Source organism: Trichosurus vulpecula, chromosome 4, assembly GCF_011100635.1.
Source record: "Trichosurus vulpecula isolate mTriVul1 chromosome 4, mTriVul1.pri, whole genome shotgun sequence".
NCBI classification, from domain to species: Eukaryota; Metazoa; Chordata; class Mammalia; order Diprotodontia; family Phalangeridae; genus Trichosurus; species Trichosurus vulpecula.
The window spans coordinates 189,032,508-189,054,799 of NC_050576.1; the positions used below are offsets into that span (position 1 = coordinate 189,032,508).

General features: G+C 39.2%; 1 pseudogene; it reads left to right on the top strand.

Moving 5' to 3' along the window:
- Positions 1-14,385: 14,385 nt before the first annotated feature.
- LOC118848367 lies at positions 14,386-15,690 on the top strand (annotated as a pseudogene).
- Positions 15,691-22,292: the final 6,602 nt, after the last annotated feature.

A 22,292-nucleotide genomic window follows, 5' to 3' on the forward strand; every position in this document is an offset into this window, starting at 1 on the left:
AACTCAGGTCCTCCTGACTCCAGAGCCAGTGAGGAGCTCACATTATAATGGGGGAGAAAATATTCCTGAAAGATTTCAGCTTCAAGTTCCATGGTCCTCAGGAAAACAAACGGAAATGCTTCTTCTTTAAATGCAGAGAAAGCCTCTCTATGTAGCCCAGGGGTGGAGGGAACCTGAAACTTTGAGGTTACATGTGGCCCTCTAGGTCCTCAAGCTCAGCCCTTGGACAGAATCCAAACTTCAGACAACAAATCCCCTTAAAAAAGGATTTGTTCTATAAAATTTGGACTCTGTCAAAAGGCTACACTTGAGGGCCTAGAAGGCCACATGTGGCCTGGAGGCCACAGGTTTTGCACCCCTGATCTAGGAGTTCCCTGTATCAATGAAATCACAGGTCCAGTCCATACCCTAGTCCCAGAGCCTAACACATAATAGGCACTTAATAAATGCTTACTGAATGAATGAGTCCTACAGGGGCATTTTCAAGCTTGCAATAAGAACCACCACACCAGAAGCTCAGGACATTAAGACTTGAAATGAAATGACAGTGAAAAAAAATGAAATTTGAGGAATGATCATCTTTCACTGATTCTCAGCTGCATCCACGGAGATCAGAGGTTTCTCCACACTTCCTACCTTCTTCTCAGGGCTAACACTTTTTCCCCTCCCCGGGATAGGGGGGTGGGGGAGAATGGAGTGGGAGGAAGAATTTCTTTATTTTTTTTCCCTATTCAGTCTATGTTTTATAAATTATTAGATAAAGTTGATTACATTAAAATTCCTAATACAGTGACAGTAGGAGATAACACCTAATAAATTGATCACACTATCTTGGAGAAGGAGGATCTGATTAAAAAGGTGGAAGCCAGGCAAAGAAGGCTTTCCATTGGAAAAACCTAAAAGCCTTGTTTAATTTGAGAAAAGATGCTGACTTTAAATCTCCCATAACACAAGGAAATCATAGGCACAAGTTAGATACCTTTTCAGGGAAGCACCGTGGAGGAAAACTAGCGGAGATCTGGATTGGTCATAGGGCTAAATTACCAGCGTTTACAAGATTCTGAGTATGAAAAAATGAATTCGCTATATGGGTTGTTTCTCTGGGAGAGGGAAAGAAAAGCATTTATTTCTACAAGATGGTCACTCGGTTGACTGGTCACATCCACAAATTCCTATTCATCAGCATTTAAAGTCTTCGGAAGACTTCAACTAGACATAGTCTAATACCACTTGTAGCTGCTAGGAACTTCATAATGTATTACATCATAGAGCAGCCCTACTGGTCAGGCCCATCAAGGCCTAAGCATCCCATCTCTAGTGAAGATTCAACTCAACAAATATTTATTAAACACTGACTGTGCAAAGCACTGTGCTAGGTCCTAGGGAATACAAAGATGAAGATTGAACAATCTCATCTTGAGGGAGTTTATATTCTATTGGAATGAAAGGGGATACAATATGAACAGAAGTAAATACCATACCAAATTACACGAAATTATTGCAAGAGGGAGGGAAGACTACTAGTTTAGAGGATGAAGAGAAGTCTCATGTTGAAGTTATGGATTCTATAGGGTAGAAATGAAGAGGGAATACATTCCAGACAGAGGACCCTTTGTGCAAAGACACAGAGGTGGGAGATGAATATCAAGTCTGATGATACCTTAACATTCCCAGAAAAGTCCACCCAGAACTCCAAGAATGGGGTTGTGGGGATAGAGAAAGTCCTATCCAGAGATGTGATAGTAAATATTTATCAATCAAAGTTCAGGGGAAAATATATGTGGTGATCCACTTTTTAGTTTAATCTGCATTTTTAATATTTTCTCTGTCACTTTCTTATGGCTAGACAATAAAATAATAAACCAAACATTAATTTGTATCATTTGCCTATTTTTAAGGTGGAAAGGCTCACACTGAAAATTTAACAATCAGCTCTCACTATTTGAGCTGGCTTCCATCATGCTCTGTCCTATCCTACTAAATATTATGGAGGATTCTGTAGTAAACCATGAGTGCCTAGTCAGTGGAGAATATACACAAGGTTGTTTGGCAGAGGCAAACTCATATACTCCTGCAAATGCTATAAGCTTATCCAGTTTATCCCAAAGTTGGGGGCGGGGAGGAAGAGGGAGAGGGAGAGTATTTGGGAGTATCACTGCAGACAGCAATGAGACCTTCATGGCTTTCACTAAGCATCCTAAACACCTGTGAGTGTTTATCGGTTTCCAAGGCTTCTGGGAGGCTCTAGGAATGATCGTTGACACAGGACTTAGGGTGTCTTAGCACTATTTTGGAAGCAGACTTCTTTCTTAATCCTGTTCAACTCAGGCTCGTATTAAAGCACACTTGTCTTCCTTGAACAAAGAGATAGGAAGAAAGACAAGACAAGTCTGGAACAAGTTGGAGGCAAGGTAAAGTCAGTCTGAGATGAAATATATCATGAAGGTTCATTGAAGGAACTGAGAACATTTAGTCCGGAGGAAAGAAAACTTAGGTAGCACATCATAGCTGCTTTCAAGTACTAAGGGCAGGGCTTCTTAATTTTTTTCAGTGTCATGGATTCTTTTGGCAGTCTAGTGAAACCTATGGACCTCTTTTCAGGATAACGTGGGTTTAAAAAAAAACCTCATAATTTTAGGAAAGAAATGACAAATTTCAACTAGAGGTTGAAAGCCACCATGGCCCCCAGGTTAAGACCCCTGATGGTATAATGTGAAAGAGGGATTCTACTTAGCCCCAGAGGGCAGAACTAGGAGCAAGGAGTGGAAGCTAAAAAGTAATAGATTTAGGCTTAATACAAATCTTCCTGACTATTCATTCTTTTTTCAGTTGTATCTTACTCTTTATGACCCCAGTGGGGGTTTTCTTGGCAAAGACAGTGAAGTGGTTTGCCATTTCCTTCTCCAGCTCATTTTACAGATGAAGACACTGAGGCAAACAGGGTTAAATGACTTGCCCAGGGTCACACAGCTAATAAATGTCTGAGGCCAGATTTGAACTCAGGAAGATGAGTCTTCCTGACTCCAGGGCCAGTGTTATGTCTCCTATGCCACTTAACTGTCAATTAGAACTATGCAGAGATGGAATGGGCCATCTCAAGAGGTAGTCCATTTCCCCTTGGAAAGAGATTTCAGGGAACGTTCTTGTGCCTTGTCTCCCCAATTAGACAGTGAGCTCTGTGACAGCAGAGACTATTTTTGCCTTTATTTGTATCCCCGTCACTTAGTACAATGCCTGACACATAGCAGGCGTTTTAAAAAATGCTTGTTGACTGGGCTTGACTCAACATATTTTAGATTTAGCACTGTTAGAAACCATCCAGTTTAAAGAAGAAACTGAATGAATGGGCAGAGCTATGGGACCAGGCACAGGGGTTCTGACTCCAAATTCAGAGCCTTTCTAATATACCATACTGCCCCTTCTGCCATAACACTTCCCCCCACCTTAGATCAGGTTAGCTTTCTGATAGATCCTGAACAAATGCTGAATCTTTTTTTAAAATTTAATTTAATTTTTCTTACATTTTTTGTTCCAAATTGTCTCCTCCCTACCTTCCTGCACTAAAGAAAGCCACTATTTCTCTCTGTCTCTCTGTCTCTCTCTCTCTCTCTCTCTCTCTCTCTCTCTCTTTCTCTCTCTCTCTCTCTCACACACACACACACACACACGTGTATGTGTATGTATATATGTATGCATCTGTGTGTATATGTGTGTGTATGTGTAAAACCAAAGTACGCATACTTCTATTTATCAATTCTTTCTCTGGAGGGGGATAGTGTCTTCCTTCATAGGTCATTTTGTAACTGATTTGAGTATCTATAATATTCAGCATAGTTTAGTTGTTCACAGTTGTTCTTCAAATAATATTGCTGTTACTGTATAATGTTTTCTTGGCTCTGCTCTTTTCACTCTTCATTATTTCATGAAAATCTTTCCATGTTTTTTCCCTGACAACCAGCTCATTCTTTCTCTTTTGGAGGGGGGGAGGCAGGGTAATTGGGGTGAGCTCATCAATTCTCACAGCACAGTAGTAATCCAACAAATGTTAAATCTGCCTTTTCCTTTACTTTTCTACCTCATGTAACAACCTGAACATTTATCTGAACCCTGGGGACAGTGATTCTCAGGCTTTACATAGCAATTCTTTGTCTTCCTTATTAAAACAAAAATTGACATGCTCCTTCCCCATTTTTCCCAAAACAATCTATACAAATAATTTTCATATATTATGCAAATACAATTACCAACTTATTACAATTATAACACAAAGAAGTCTTTGTGTTGTGATGCAATACGGTATACAAACAACACAATACAACAAACATACAATAAAAACAATGTAACATATATAGATAATTACAATTTTCATATTTGTGACATTAACAGCAACATCATTAATGTCATGGGTGGGTTTATCAGTATAAAATTTCTCAAAATGTGGTATCATTGATGAGTCCTCCTTATGATCCTCTTTCAATCACAAATAAAGATAGTTTGCCTTTATAATAGCTACAGCAGAAAATCCCTTTCTACAAAATAATATGCCAAGAACAGTTGCAAAATTTTCATTACTCTATTTGATAAACCAGATAATTGTTACTCACCCATACTAATTCACAATAAGATTTTCAGGTTCAAATGCTTGTATCAGCATGCTATCATGAGACAAATCTATTAAGCATTTTAGTTCAGCTAAGAGTAAGACCAAATGTATCCTACATTCACATAGAAAGTGGGTTCCTTAAACATTCATATTTAGAACTATTGAAGGTTTTTTGCATAATATTTTATCTTTTTCCCCAATTACATGTTTTTCCCCAATTACATGTTAAAACAATTTTAACATTTTTTCAAAGTTTTTAGTTTCAAATTCTATCTGGCCCTTCCTCCATCCTTTCCCTCCCTCCTCCCTGAGACAGTTAGCAATCTGATAGAGTTTATAAATGTGCAATTATGTAAAATATTTCTATATTAATCATTTTATACAAGACTCAAAAAGGAAGGAAGGAAGGAAAAGAGAAAAATAGCATGCTTCAGTCTGTATTCAGACAGTATCAGTTCTTTCTCCAGAAGTAGATAGCATTTTTTGTCATAAGACTTTGAGAATTGTCTTTGATTATTATATTGCTGAGTATAGCTAAGTCATTCACAGTTGATCATCGTATAACACTGCTATTACTCTGTATGCTCTTTTTCTGGTTCTGTTCACTTCACTTTGCATCAGTTCATATAACTCTTTCCAGGTTTTTCTGAAGTCATCCTGCTTGTCATTTCCTATAGCGTAATAATATTCCATCACAACCATATTCCATTCCCCAATTGATGGGCATCCTCCTGATTTCCAGTTCTTAGCCACCACAAAAAGAACTGCTATAAACATTTTGGTATAACTAGGTCCTTTTTTTAAAATGTCTTTGGGATACAGACCTAGTAATGGTATCGCTGGGTCAAAGGGTATGCACAGTTTTATAGCCCTTTGGGCATAGTTCCAAATTGCTCTCCAGAATGATTGGATCAGTTTACAACTCTACCAATGGTACAGTAGTGTCCCAGTTTTTCCACATGTTCTCCAATATTTATCATTTTCCTTTTTTGTCATATTAGCCAATCTGGTAGGTGTGAAGCAGGACCTCAGAATTGTTTTAATTTGCATTTCTCTAATCAAACTATTGAGATTTAAAAGTAAAGTGAGAGTTGCTTCTAAAAACCAGACCAGGGATTAAAAAGCAAGTCTTTATTTTCTTCCATTTTATTTTCAAAGCAGGTGTTACTTTTTAAATTGGGATGCACATCAAAAAATTATTTTCATAAATTTATTATTCATAGTTTCTAATTTTTTCATAAGTGTTATCACTTTATCTTTCTGGATCAGAGTATGAATTTAAGGACTTTGCCTTGATTTATTTAGAACTGAGTTTTTCTCCCCCCAAAATGACCAAACATGCAAGTTTCAGAAGGAAATGTTTGCTACAAAATGAATTTGTTTCTTCTCTATTATTATGACTAAGAAAAATTGCAATTTCTTCTTTTAGTTCAAACACACTTTGAAGTACTTTGCCATGAGGAAGCAATGTGTTTCACAATAACAGAATGAAAGCTTAAAAAACATTGAAGTACCCTATCTCTGTGCCATGTCATCACATAATACTGCAAAGAACCTTCCTTTAAATGGACTGTTTTTAATGAAGTCATTCCTAAAGTAGCTTGAAAAACTGTATGTAGTTCCTCATTAAAATTTCTCAACATAAGCGACTGTCTGTGAAGTGTGCAAAAGAGGCACCGTAGTTTGTAGACCTGCATTTTGGCCACACATTGATGGAGCTCCGTCAGCTGTCCAATATAATCCTACCACATTATATCATATTCATTTATAGATTTTTCATTAAAGTAAAAATTTCTCTTCATGTAACAGGTTCACAAAGTAAAAAAGTTTTCCCTGCAACAACATATCACACATATGTAATTGAATGGACATTTTAACTACATTTGTTGCTTCATCCATTTGACTGCAAAACAGGAAGGTTGTAGCTTCTCAATTAAGAGAAAAGATCTTCAAACATAATAGATTATTCTTCTTTCCACGGTGTAATTTGCAAGTCAGACCTTTCGAAGTTGCTTAACATACCGTTCGACAACCGTTCTTTTGACCCCCTCAATTGGCTGAGGTGGCACCAGCACTGTTCCAGTTGAATAAAGCTTGTTACACTTAATGGTTCTGTAAGCTATCTTATACAATATAAGCTTTCCTTTTCAGGTCAGACACCTGTTTCTGACTGTTTTTGATTATTAAAAGAATCTAATTTTCTCTGAAATAATTATCAACCCTTGCCGATGTATTCTGCATGTACACTTTCAAGATGTCATTTCAATTTATTGTTTCAAATGAGCTGAGCCAAGAAGACAATGTATACATTGACAACAATATTACAAGGACTTTAGACTTCTCAACAAAGCAACAACAAACCCTGAATCCAGAAGCCTGAGGATGAATGAAGCATGCTAACTACCTTCTAGCAGAGATGATGGATTTATAATGAGACATGCATTTTTAGACATGGCCACTGTTGGAAATTTATTTTTTTCACTATGAGTATTTGTTTTTAGGTTTTATTCTCATTTGAAAAAGTGGAAAGGAGGGAGGAAGAAAAAAATAAATGCTTATTATTGGGGAAAATAATAAAATTAAATTAATAAACATTTGATAATAATAAACATAATGAATAATAATGCTATATTATATTAATTAATAATATACAATAAACTAACAAAATATATGATAAATATAAATGAATAATAATAAACATACTATTTGCAGTTAAAACAAACAATGCACTTTTTTTCTTCATCATTAATAGTGCTTGTTAATCCCAATCATAAATACAATGTATTATATTTTCTGGATTTAGGTTGTTATTCTGTGTTTCTGTACCTCTTCTCTATTGTTTTTGCTTTATTAGTTTCAGCTGTTGTGGTAGATTTTTTTTTCTTCAAACTGGTTATGTGTTTGTCTATCATGCAGTAATATAATTTCACTTTTTTTTAGAAAAATGAGAAAATAAAAAACTTAAGACAATTTAATGTTAATTTCAAATCATTATCTACAATCACTTATGAATCACTTCCATTTTATAAAGCTAAGTTACAGTCTTTTGGGAGACCAGCTTATTATACTGTATGTGCCAAGATGAACGACATTGAGAAATGTAGCAAATATAATGGTACTTTTAACAATGATTGTTTAACTTTAAATTTACATGCTTCACATTCAAATGTATCAAGCATCAGGACAGCATGACTCCTCTGTGTCATAAGCCTATGCTGACTAATGGTGACACTGGCAAATTGTACCTATATTAAGATCTGTCACGACAGACATGACAACTCAAATCTGACCTAATTTATGCATACAGTATTAAATAATCCCTAGCTTGCATTCCCTGTTAGAGCTAATTTATTGAATTAAACTTACTATTACTTGCCCTACATTCACCGTTGGAATAATTTTTTTTTTGTATTAAACTCCATTTTGTTATATTCCATTGAAACAGGGATAGACTAAGCCAAATCCTAATGAGAATACTCTACAAGCTTGGATGATACAATCCTCACAAGGGCTTCAGAGCCTGCAAGGTGTAATGGCAAGTAAAGTGAGACTTTTTGTTTTCTTTTGTTTTGGAGTGCTTCTCAGCACTAAGGCAATCAAGTGCCTTTGAGTCCTGCCTTTGTTTCAGTCAGGAGTCTTTGATTGAATCAGGAGTCGTTGATGACCTGCTTAAGTCACAGAAAGGCTTAGGTCACATGGGTTTAGGCTGCATGGTTGTGGACCCCCTCTGATCCTGAAGAAGTGTATATATATACTCTGAGGTTAGCATTTTGCTTGGGGCTTACTCCCTGGAAGAGTGTTGTGTGATTTGACCAGATGAGACTCTGGGTAGCCGTTAAGGAATCCCCCTTGTTTTGAAAAACCCAGATGTTGGTGCTTCTCTCTCTGGAAACTATGTATGTAATGTCTTGGTTACACGGCTAGAAACCTATCTGTTGATTTGCATTATTTTGCTCTGTTTATATAATTTCTGCTTGTAACTTCTGTTTGTGTTTTCTCTGAAGTTCAGGGTGCTGACTTTTCCCCCTGAACTAAGTGAATGATATATGTATGTTTAATTCAGGTAAGATTGTTAACCCCTTAAAGTTGCTTTCCTTAGAAAAGCAGATCAAAGAACCTGTGCTAGCAGCCCTCCTGTGTGCTGGTGTTATTTGCCTTACATAGCCACAGTAGCAGCAAGTAGCATTGTTGTTACACAACGCTATAACTATTAGTAATCTGCTAACCAGATGTTGGGGAGAACACACTGGAAAGGAGATTTTACCACATAGTGAAGAAGCAGACTTTTGATTAGACTCTAAGCCAGAAATGAATCGGCATAAAAAAGAAACCAACAGGCCAGTGCTGTCTCTATCCTCTCCCTGTTTGCTAGAGAGAACAAGACTGTTATAAGCCTCCATGTGAGGCGAGAAGGATAGTAGCAGTTGTGGCAATGGTCTCCTGTTACCAGTTACCTATCTCCTTACCTGGATCTACACATAGCCCCATGAATACAAATTTCTGTTCTTTGGCTCTTTCCGTTTGTTTTTCCCCGCTCTTGGGTCAAGTAGTATTGGACTAGGCTGTAACTTTGTGAGTTTTGAAAGGTTGGAAGAACAAATTGACAGAGAGATGGGTGCTGGAGTACATTCCAGATTACAGTAGCACCATATATAGAATTCCAGGCCTGGAGTCAGGAAGATTCCTCTTCCTAAGTTCAAATCTGGCCTCAGATACTTACTAGCTGTGTGATCCTGGGCGAGTCACTTAAGCCTCATCTGTAAAATGATCTGGAGAAGGAAATGGAAAACCACTCCAGTATCTTTGCCAAGAAAACCCCAAAGGGGGTCACAAAGAATCAGACACAACTGAACAACAACAAAATTCATCATTTACTAAAATAAAGTCAAAATGGGTACATGATTTAGATATAAAGGCTGATACTATAAGTAAACTGGGAGAGCAAGAAATAGTTTTTCTGTCAGATTTATGGAGAATGGAAGAATTTGTGACCAAACAAGAGATAGAGAACATTATGAAATATAAAATGGATGATTTTGATTACATTAAACTGAAAAGTTTTTGTACAAACAAAGCCAATGCAACCAAGATTATGAGGGAAGCAGAAAATGGGGAAAGAATTTTTATAACCAGTGTCTCTGATAAAAATATATAGAGAATTGAGCCAAATGTATAAGAATACAAATCATTCCCCAGTTGATAAGTGGTCAAAGGATATGAACAAGCAGATTTCAGACAAAGTAATCAAAGCTATCTATAGTCATATGAAAAAATGCTTTAAATCACTATTAATTAGAGAAATGCAAATCAAAACAACTCTGAGGTATCACATCACAGATCAGCTAACATGACAAAACAGGAAAATGATAAATGCTGGAGAAGATGTGGGAAAATTGGAACCACATGCATTTTTGATGGAGTTGTGAACTGATTCAACCATTCTGGAGAGCAATTTGGAACTATGGCCAAAGGGCTATAAAACTGTGCATACCCTTTGATTCTTCTTGAACATTTCTAGGTCTGTATCCCAAAGAGATCATACAAATATAACCCACATGTATAAAAAATACTTATAGCATCTCTTTTTGTGGTAGCAAAGAATTGGAAATTGAGGGGATGCCCATCAATTGGGGAATGGCTGAACAAATTGTGGTATATGAATGCAATAGAATAATATTGTGGTATAAGAAATGATGAGCAGACTGACTTCAGAAAAAACTGGAAAGACTTGAATGAACTGATGCTGACTGAAATGAGCAAAACCAGGACAACATTGTACATAGTAAGAGCCACAATGTGAGATGACCAACTTTGATAGACTTACCTCTTCTTAGCAATGCAAGGATCCAAGACAACTCCAAAGGACTCATGATGGAAAATGTTGTCCACATCCAGAAAAAGAAATGTGGAGTCTGAATATAGATTGAAGGATATTATTTTCTCTCTCTTTTTTTTTTTTTGTTTCTTCTTTCTTGTGGTTTCTCCCATTGGTTCTAATTCTTCTTTACAACATGACTAATGTGAAAATAAGTTTAATATGAATGTATATACAGAACCTACATCAAATTATATGCCATCTTGCTGTGGGGGGAGGGAAGAGATGGGGAGAAAATTTGAAACTCAAAATCTTATGGAAGTGAATGTTGAAAACTACAAATATATTAATTAATTAAAAAAAAACAAAAAACAAAATTCATTCATGTACCTTTTCATTAACCTATAACCCCTGGCTTAACAGCTCCCTACTCCATTAACCTGCAGAAGTGTACAAATATGAACCTGACCATGCTTGACGCAGGCCTCAGAGAAGAGAGACGGAAACAGCCTGAGTCCAAGAGAGTCAGTGGAAAAGAACATGGCTTGTAGTGACCCCTCAATACCTTATCTTGGAAAAACAAAAGGAACTTTAAATTGTATGTAGCCTCTGGACCTGAATTAACTGCCATGACTTACTATTATGATCCCTCAGTCCTGCCATATGTTTTTTGGGAATATTCTTAAGCAAATGCAAAAGCAAATCCCTGACCATCTTCCTTTGGCATAGCTTGGGAAAGTGTAGGAGGTAGAGAAATAACTCCCAGCTAAGACACAGGGGTTCTCCTTGGGAACTGGAGCTGGAAAGCCTTTGGACTGTTGCTTTTTTTAAATGATATAAGCGACTGAAGACTTTGTAATTTTTTTTACAATGTTTTTACTGATCTAATTAAACTGTTTAACCATGACCTTGAGATTTAAGGGACTGAAACAATGTATCACATGTGGAAAGGCTAGAAGTAAGGGGTAGATAGGAGCTGAGACAATGAGTAGCAGGTCATGACTGACAGGTATACCTCGACAAAAAGCCCAGAACATAATGCTAAGGGGCAGGCGTTCCAGATGTTGGACAGTCACCTGTCCCAAGCCTAGTACAAGCAGGGAAAGGAAGACTTTCTGTAAAAGAACAACAAATACAGACATATGTACCTACCTTCACGTGTGGGTGGGGAACTTCTTCCTGAGTTCTGTTAGAGGCCTCACTGTCCTAGCCTTAATAGAGTTAGGATAACAGGTCATGTAAGTGGGACCTCCTGTGTGTGGACTATATGATAACATTTTGCAGACCAGCCAGTCCTTCTTTTCATACCATCAACCCACGGTGATATTTGGGGGGAAGGGAATAAGCATAAATGCCGGGCACTGCTGAGCACTTTACAAATTTGATCCTCACAACAACCTTGAGAGGTGGGTGCAATTATTATCCCCATTTTACAGTTGAGGAAGCTGAGGCAAACAGAAGTTAAGTGACTTGTCCATGGCTAGTGTCTTAGACTGGATTTGAACTCAGGTCTTCCTGATTCCAGGTGTAGTACTCTACCCCCTGAGCCAGCTGGCTGCCTCTAAAAGAGTCGAAGGCATAGCTCTTAAAGTTAGGGACTCTCCCTCCTAATCATTGCCTTAGAATCTCTGGAAATCAAGTAAAACTGGTGAAATATCGATGACACCTCTTAGAGATTAGACATTGCCTGGTTAGAATAAGAAAGCTGAGAAGCCATTTTGGTGAGTCCGTAACTCACAAAGGCTCCTAGGGTTGATGGTGGTACATGGCGCCCACATACGGTGGGCATGAGAAGCAAGATGGGTTCATCCTAATAATGCCTGCAAGAAAATCTGCAGCGGGACAGCTAGGTGGCGCAGTGAGTAGAGCACCGGCACTGAAGTCAGGAGGACCTGAGTTCAAATCCGGCCTCAGACACTTGGCACACTTACTAGCTGTATGACCTTAACCCCAATTGCCCTGCCTTCCCCCCTCAAAAAAAAAATCTGCAGTGCCTCTGTCTTTGGCCTGTGATCTTTCATCAGAAACTTTGATCGACTATGAACATATCCTTTCATATGTTTCACTAGAATATGGAAATTCTGTGTGTGAGCTCTGGTTTCTCTGGTGCAGCCACAAAATCACCACGTAGGAAACTTTCAGGGAAAGTGGACAGGAGGCCCTTCCTAGTCACCTGTCCTGGCCCCAAAACTCCACATGACTCCCACACTAAGTTATGTGTGTGTGTGTGTGTGTGTGTGTGTGTGTGTGTGTAAAACCTGTGTCAAAGCCCAGTAGAAAGAGATTTAGAGTTATCTGCTGTTTCTTTTTAATTATCTATATCCTGAGTTACACTCCCAAAATGCAGGTGGTTCAAAGATGGAAATAACAATTAACAAAAGGTTTTTTTTTTCCTATAGGTCAAAGGAGGAGATCTAGAAGGCAGTATTTTGTATTTGGGACTGGGGAAAACAGACAGGTGGCAAAGAGAGCTAGACTGGGAGGCTGGAAGACTCAGACCCTTAAGACGTGAGACCCTGGGCAAGTTGCTTCATCTTTAAACCTCAGTTTCCTCATCTGTAGAATGGAGGTGCTAATAGCACCAATTTCATTGGGCTGATGACATATGTAAGGTACTTCACAGACCGTAAAGCATTATATGAATGCTAAACACTATTAATATATATTGCACTGAAGAAGAGGGAAGGTTTGTAACTCAGCATTTGCCAAATGGATTGGAATGACAGGTCCTTTCTACATCTGAAATGTAAAAAGGAGTGAAAACTCTGCTCCCCTTAGCACCCAAATAATTTCTCTATTTAGGCAGCTGGAGGCCCAGTGTTCAGAGTGCTGGGTGTAGAATCGGGAAGACCCAGTCTCAGATACTGGCTTTGTGCTCCTGAACGAGATACTTAAACTCACTTTCTGACTCAGTTTCCTCAACTGTGAAATGGGGATAAAAATAGCACCTACTTCACAGGATGGTTGTGAGTCTCAAACGAGATATTTGCAAAGCCCTTAGCAGAGTGCCTGGCACATAGTAGGCATTTAATAAAAGCTCATTCCTCAGTTTCTCTTTTATTCAGTGAGACCCACAAGAATAGATGCCCATAGCAGGCTTGTCCAGTCTAGAATGAGACTGCTTCTGTTGCCTGGATTTGTGGTTTTCCAGCTTCCCCAGAGGCCTCCTCTTCTGGGCCTATTTTTATTCAGTGCCAGCACAAAGCACAAAGACCAAGTAGGAAGAGCAGGACAAAGACTGTCTTTGTCACCTTTATGCCCAGAGGCCCCGCTCCTTCTGAAATAGGATCTTCATACTGCTGCTTCAAGATCTATGCCTCAGGGCCTTTCAGTGACACAACTGGACCAGGAACAGAAAAAGGGGCTGGTGGCTTATGCAGCCCTCTAAGTGATAAGACACAGATACACAAGGGGCCCTCCCTTACATGAGCTTACAGTGGTCTATTATCTTATAGACACACGTATCACCATAAGGGTCAAGTGCGGGGAGGGCAAAGGGAGGGTGTGTAATAAGGCTCAATAAATATACCTCTATATTTAAAAACAAAAGCTCACTATCCTTCTGGAACTGACTTCTTCTGCAGAATATTACCTATGAGATCCTACCTATCCTTAATCTGAACCCTTTGAGATCGGCTCTAACGTATCTGTGGTGGAGGTCAGACTGTGGCTAGATTTCATCTATTTTTTTATGTTTTAGCAATCAGTCCATCCTTGCTGTTCAGAACCAGGTCCAGAGTAGCAGATAATAGAGTCCCTTAACATTTTCGCCACCTTTTAAAAAATAAAATTATTATTAAAGCAAAAGAATATATAAAAATAAATATACCTCTATAATAGCTAACATTTATATAGCACTTTAAGATTTGCAAAGTGGGCCCACTTAGCACTCCCTCTTGGTGTACGTAGACCCCCTCGGCCTCTGTTCTCTGAGCCCAGCAGAGGAAGCTCCATCCAGAAATTCAGCATGTCTATTTACAAGATCCATGCAAGAGAGATCTTTGACTCTTGTGGAAATGCCACATGCTGAAAAAGGTCAATTCTGAGCTGCTGTGCCCAGTGGGGCTTCTACTGGTATCCATGAAGCTCTGGTGCTCTGAGACAATGATAAGACCCGCTACATGGGGAAGGGTGTCTCAAAAGCGGTTGAGCACATCAGTAAAACCATTGCCCGGACCCTAGTTAGCAAGAAACTGAATATTATGGAGCAGGAGAAGATGGACAAATTGATGATAGAGATGGATGGCACTGAAAATAAATCTAAATTTGGTGCAAATGCCATATTGGGAGTGTCTCTGGCTGTTTGTAAGGCCAGAGCTGCTGAGAAAGGTGTCTCCCTATACCGCCATATTGCTGACCTTGCAAGCAATGATGAAGTCATCCTTCCAGTTCCAGCCTTCAACATGATCAACGGTGGCTCCAATGCTGGTAACAAGCTGGCCGTGCAGGAGTTCATGATCCTCTCTGTTGGAGCGGCAAGCTTTAAGGAGGCCGTGCACATTGGAGCTGAGGTCTACCACAACCTGAAGAGTGTGATTAAGCAGAAATATGGACAGGACACCACCAACATAGGGGATAAAGGTGGCTTTGCTCCTAACATCCTGGAGAATAAAGAAGCTCTGGACCTCTAAAGACTGCTATTAGTAAATCTGGCAAGACTGATAAGTTTGTAATTGGCATGGATGTTGCTGCCTCAGAATTCTTCCAATCTGGGAAATACGACTTGGACTTCAAGTCTCCTGATGATCCCAGCAGATACATCTCCCCTTCTGAGCTTGGGGACCTCTAAGAAAGCTATCCAGGACTACCCAGGACTATCAAGGACTATACAGTGGTGTCTATTGAAGATCCCTTTGACCAGGATGATTGGGGAGCTTGGAAGGATTTCACTGCTACTCCAGGCATCCAGGTGGTAGGGGATGATCTCACAGTGACCAATCCCAAGCGTATTGAAAAGGCTGTGAACAAGAAAGCCTACAACTGCCTCCTCCTCAAAGTGAACCAGATTGGCTCCGTGACTGAATCTCTCCAGGCGTGCAAGCTGGCCCAGTCCAATGGCTGGCGAATAATGGTTTCCCATCATTCTGGGGAGACTGAAGATACCTTCATTGCAGACCTGGTAGTGGGCCTTTGCACCAGGCAGATCAAGACTGGTGCCGCCTGCTGATCTGAGAGTCTGGCCAAGTATAACCAGCTTCTCAGAATTGAGAAAGAGCTGGGCAGCAAGGCTAAATTTTCTGGAAGGAACTTCAGAAACCCTGGGGCCAAGTAAGCTCTGTGGCCAGGAGGCCTATGAGTTCGCAAGTGCCAGTTACCTCTGCATGAGTCTGCTCCTGTCCTAAGAATGGGCAGCACCAAGTACTAGACCAGTTTTGTTTTGGGGACAAGGGCCTCTGCTGCTTAACTTCCCTCTCCCTTCCACCTTTCTGGGATGTTCTCCCTAATTCATCAGAACTGTATTACACCAGAGATTACCTGACATGTGGCTCTCTGTCGGAAAATGCTTATCATCTTGTGACTGGGATAGAAGAATCACCTGGTCTCATCCCCAACCCTGGTGTTGATGTGTGGAGCCATGTACTTGTGATGCAGCTCCAATGAGCCCACAGGCCAGATCTTTAGTGGCTTCTATGTGCAGAACAAAAGTATTCAGTAACGGAAAAAAAAAAGATTTGCAAAGTGCTTTACAAATATTAAGCTTATTCTATCCTCACAACAATCTTGAAGGACAGGTTCTATTATTATCCCCATTTCATAGACCTGAAGCAGACAGAGATTTAAGTGACTGGCCCAAGGTCACATAGCTAATAAGTGTCTGAGGCTGGATTTGAACTCAGGCTTCTTAATTACAAGTCCAACCATCTATCCACTGTACCATCTGGACTAATATAGATATTATACATACATACATACACACATATGTATACATATATATGCGTGTGTATCCATATGTACACACACATATCTATTAGGTACATATATAGACAAATGGACCTCTAATATATGAAGTATGTATCTATACTTGCATATATAATACAAATATATGTATTAAGGTCTATAGGGATGTCTAAATTTATAGACAGGTCTATATCTATGATTATCTATGTATTTCTTTACTATCTATCCATACATATATGCCTATATACATACATATGTGTATAGGCGTGTACATATATGTGCATGGGCACACACATGTATATATACTATACACATATGTATGAAATGGACACACACAGAAGTATACCTACACAGGGTATTCCAAAAATCTTACTGTAGTGAAGCTTCTAAAGCTTTAATAATACTTTAGGACTATATATATATACACACATATATGTAAGAGTAAGAGAGCAAGGGAAGACAATGGCGTACTACAGAGACAACTTCTAGGTCATGAACACTTGGATTCAACTGCTGCCCCCAAGAGAGAGTGTTTGGGTGACTTTGGACTTACCTATCTGTGTCAGCTCTCTGAAACTTTAGTTTGCAGAAGTTACTCATCTATCTTGGTAGAAGGCATCCCCTCGTCAGGACTGCCCTATATCAATGAAATCATGAACCTAAATATAGATGTTTAGATAGATATAGGGTGTCCCAAAAGTGTTAGTGCAGTTTATATTTGTGTCAAATGATTAATTTAACCTCCATTTTATTCCAATAAGTATTTTTCAGTTTAGTGTGATTCCATAGGGATAGTGATTATTTCTGTTATATTTGTTTATTAATATATATTTAGTCAATCAACTAATATTAGTACATATTTTACATATCTCATATTTAGACAGATTCTTATATAAGCTAACTAGATGACCTCTCTCCCCTTTTTGCCTGATGAGTAATTGACCAAGTCCAGTGTGACTGAGATGTCCTAATGATACAGAATGTACCCAACTTCTTTTTGTCCTGCCAGCCTTCATTGTTCCTCTCTATTGCCCAACATGAGGAAACAGCCATGAGCACTTGGCCAACAGGTGACCCTTGTCCTATCCATCTTATGACTATCAGTCCTGCCCATTTTTTGGCCACAGCCCTCATCAACCCTGGACTGGACTGTAGGTTCTCTTGGAGGGTCAAGGTATAGGTCTATCAACCAACAGAATCCTCTATTTTACTCTGCATCATCTGTATCATCTCTGTGTCATCCTGGCAAACACTAGAAAACCAAGGCCCTGAAGAGAGAGGGCATCTGAGATTGTGAGGAAAATCTGAGATCCAATTCATTAAAGGGGGCCAGGTCCCTTTAATAAATTGCTATTGGCTCAGAGCTCTGCCTCAGTTGCTTTTATTGAAGATTGGACATTTTGGGGCCCACATATTTTATACATATATTATAGATAAATTATATATATACACACACATACATATATATAAATTATATATGGGACATATTAGGTCCTATTTAATTTGTATAAGTTACTAACCTCCATAGGTAGAAGGCATCTGTTTATCAGGACTGCCCAAACAAATGAAACCATGAGCCTAAATAAAGATATTTAGATAGATATAGGGTGTCCTGAAAGTGTTAGCGCAGTTTATATTTTATACACATATTATAGTCAATAAATAAATAAATACACACACATATGGGACATATTCTATTTAATACAAACATTTCAAAGTGTTCTATACTTGAAATCTCCTAAACTGGGGCATTCCTCTTGTAGTTACGCTGCAGGCACTCATATACAGTACTGAGGACTTACCAATGACTTAAATCCCTCACTTGAACCATAACAGTATTACACTTCTATGGTATTAAAGGGTTGCAAAGCACGTTATTATACTTTACCTTATATGAGCTTCATAACATTCCTGGAGGGGAGGGGTAGGTGTATTAGGTATTATCCTGATTTTTATAGATGACGAAACTGAACCTCAGAGACTCTACAATCTTTTTGTTCACTCGTTTCAGTTGTGACCAACTTTTCATGACCCCATTTGGGGTTTTCTTGGCAAAGATTCTGGAGTGGTTTGCCATTTCCTTCTCCAGCTCATTTTACAGATGAGGAAACTGAGGCAAACACAGTTAAGTGACTTGCCCAGGGTCACACAGCTAGTAAGTGTTTGAGGCCCGATTTGAACTCAGATCTTCCTGACTCCAGGTCTGGGTCTCTATTCACTGTGCCAACTAGCTTCCTGTATCAGAAACTGGATTTGAATCCAGGCCTTCCTGACTTCAGGCCTAGTACTCTTCCATTCTTCTTCCTAACACAAGCTTTTAATACCAAATTTTCTTTTATGAAGGCAGGTGGGAGACAATTCATGTATACAATGATCAAATCCATTGGGTAGCCAGCAATTAAGTCACTTTTCTTAGCATTACTCTGAAAATGTGTCCGATGCTAACTAACGCATGCTGCCAGGATAAGCTTTGCTAAAAACGCTGTGGATCAGACACTTGCAACAGCCAAAAATAGAACAATAGAACGTTAGAACCATGAGGAATCTCAGCTTTGACCTGCCCCTTCATTTCAAAGGGGAGGACACGTGTCCAGAGAGGGGAAGCAATTTGTCTCAAGTCCAACAGCAAGTTAGTAGCAGAGCCAGAAGCAAACCTTGGGTCTCCTGACCCTCCCCGGGCCCCTTCCCCCTCTTCCCACTTTACAAAGTCCCAAATCTCAAATGTTACTCTAACCAGCACAAAAGAATGCAGACACACTTGGCAAGCTTAACCAGGCATATGGTACTGAAGTCTGTGAAATGGAGAATAATAAGACAGGTAAATTATTGCTTCAAAATAAATGATCTGTCAGTGTAACTTTCCTCTTGTGATAGTTTGAGAATGTGTCAAAATGGAAAATCTAAAAAGGAGGCCGTTCACAAAACTTTGCCCAGGGTCCCACGAGGGGTTAAAAGGAGTCTAATGATTAATAATACAGAACAACGTCATCTTCCCCACAGCCACGGAAATGATTGTCCTAAAACCCAAGTCTGGCCCTATTCCTACTCTGGTTATATGGTTCTTGAGTTCTCTTGCCTCTGGGCTAATTCAATAAACACTTATTACGTTCATGCTATCAGTAAGGCAGAGACTCCTCAGATTGCATTTCAGACCCGTCATTACTGACTCCAGTCTATCTTTTTAGACATTACACATGCTCTCTCTTTTCCTTCTGTTCATTCCAGACACATTGGCTAACTTGCTGTTCCTGACCTCTGCGCTGCCTGAAATGTCATCTCTTCTGACCCTCTGTCTCAAGAATCCTTGGTGATTCAACTTGGGTGTCACTTTTTTGAAACAGGCTTTTCTGGTTCCTGTAGTTAAGTCTCCTTCTTTACTTACATTACATCATATTTATTTATTCTTTAAATATTTTATCCATAAGAGCTTATTGAGGAAAGGAAGGAACGAAGCATTTATTAAGCACCTACTAAGTGCCAGGCACTGTGTGCTAAGTGTTTTACAAATATCTCATTTGAGACTCACGACCTTGTGATATAGGTGCTGTTTTTATCTCATTTTACAGTTGAGGAAACTGAGGTTTAAGTGACTCCCAAGACTGGACTGCTTATGAGTGTCTGAGGCCAGATTTGAAGTGAGATCTTCCCGACTCTAAGCCCAGTACTCTATTCAAGGTACCACCTAGATGCCTTGAGGACAGGTATGGCTTTTTTAGGTCATGTCTTGGAATCCCCAGATCCTAGTGCAGTACCTTGAACATAAGAGGTACATAATAAATACTGAAATGAATTTGACTGAGGAAAAGGAATACAGCGCTGAATCTGGAGTCAGTCATTTGGGCTCAAATTTCAGCTCTGCCCCTAGGTGGCACAATGGATAGAGCACTAGGCTTGGTATCAGGAAGACTCATCTTCCTCAGTTTAAATCCAGCCTCAGACACTTACTAGCTGTGTGACCCTAGGCAAGTCACTTAACCCTGTTTGCCTCAGTTTCTTTATCTGTACAATGAGCTGGAGAATGAAATGGCAAACTGCTCCAGTAACTTTGCCAAGAAAACCCAGATGAGTGGGACATGACTGAAACAACTCGACAACGACAACATTTGGGTAACCCTGCTGAGCATTTGTGCAGTTTTATTTATGACCATCACCAATTTAGAGTGAAAAAGGACCTCACAGTCCATCTAATCCAATCTCCTCATATAGATATATATGGATATAGATATGTGTATGTGTATGTGTGGCTGTGTGCATATATATGTATGCATGTATATATGTGCTTATGTGTGTGTGTACATGTGTATGTACATGTGCATTGTTGTTCAGTCCTGTCCCATCCCATGTGACCCCGTGGACTTTGACCATGGGATTTTCTTGGCAAAGATATTGAAGTGGTTTGCTGTTTTCTTCTCCAGTGTATCCCCATTTTGCAAATGAGGAACTGAAGAAAATAGGGATTAACTGACTTGCCTGGAGTCACACAGCTGGTATGTATTTGAGGCTGGATTTGAACTCAGATCTTCCTGACTCCAGGCCCAGTGCTCTGTCCACTGCACCACCTACTTGTCCTCATATACACAAATACATATGTTATATACATGAATAGCATATACAAACAGAACATTGCAAAAATATTTGTGCAATGTTAAAATATTAAATCTTAATACTGTTCAAAGCCTGTACACACACACACACACACACACACACGCGCGCGCGAGAAAGTGAGAGAGTGAGAGAACAAGAGATAATGGTGAGGAGAGGAAACTGAGTCCCAGAGAGAAATAATCTACTCCAGGTCACAATTTTCTCACATGTAAAATGAGGGTTTTGGACTCAGCAGTCTCTTAGATCTCTTCTAGCTCTAAGATATATAATTTCAGTATATTATACAGAGCTTTCAGCTGTTCCCTCCCACATCTATTCTTTCAGATGATAAGCATGTGTGATATCTATGTATGCATTTTTTCCAAGTCCCTTAATTAGGGATTTATTGCATTTTCCCTGATCCTCCTTGAATTCCTTCTAGTTAGCCCTTAGCCACAGTTACACTGGACACACCCTCAGCAAAGCCCTGGACCGTGCCTGCTGTCTGTGATGACTGCCAATCCATTTCATGTCCAAAGAAGCATCCCAGAACACTTCATACCAAGCCAAGTGTATGGAGCCAGGAGTCAGCCTCCTGTCAATTGTCAGTGATTTTATTTAATTTGTTTCAGTTAATAAGTATTTATTTTTTTCTTCCCACATTTTACTTCCCATTGGAAAAAAGAAAAACAAAAACTCTTGTTTAAAAAAAAATGTATAGTCAATCAAAACAAATCCCCACATTGGCCATGACTAAAAATGTACATCTCATTCTACATCTTGAATCCATCACTCCTCTGCCAGGTGGTGGGTAATATGCTTCATCTTTGGTTTTCTGGAAACATGATTGATCAGTGTATTGAAAAGAGGAGTTCTTAAGTCTTTCAAAGTTGTTTGTTTTAATATTTGGAGGGGCTAAGAAAAAACTGGGACACTAATACACTGTTGGTGGAATTGTGAACTGATCCAACCATTTTGGAGAGGAATCTACAATTATGCCCAAAGAGTTATAAAGCTGTGTGTGCCCTTTGACCCAGCAATACCACTGTTGGGTCTGTTTCCCAAGGTGATCAGGAAAAGATGAAAAGAATCTATAATAAAATATCTAAAATATCTATAGCAGCTCTCTTAGTAGTGGCAAAGAATTGGACCTTGGGGACATGCCCATCAATTGGGGAATAGCCAAACAAGTTATGGTACGTGATTGTGATGGAATACTACTGTGTTGTAAGAAATGATGAGCAGGTTAGTTTTAGAAAAACATGGAAAGGGGCAGCTAGGTGGTACAGTGGATAGAGTACTGACCCTGGAGTCAAGAGGACATTGAGTCCAAATCCAACCTCAGACACTTACTAGGTATGTGACCCTGGTTAACCTTGATTGCCTAAAAAA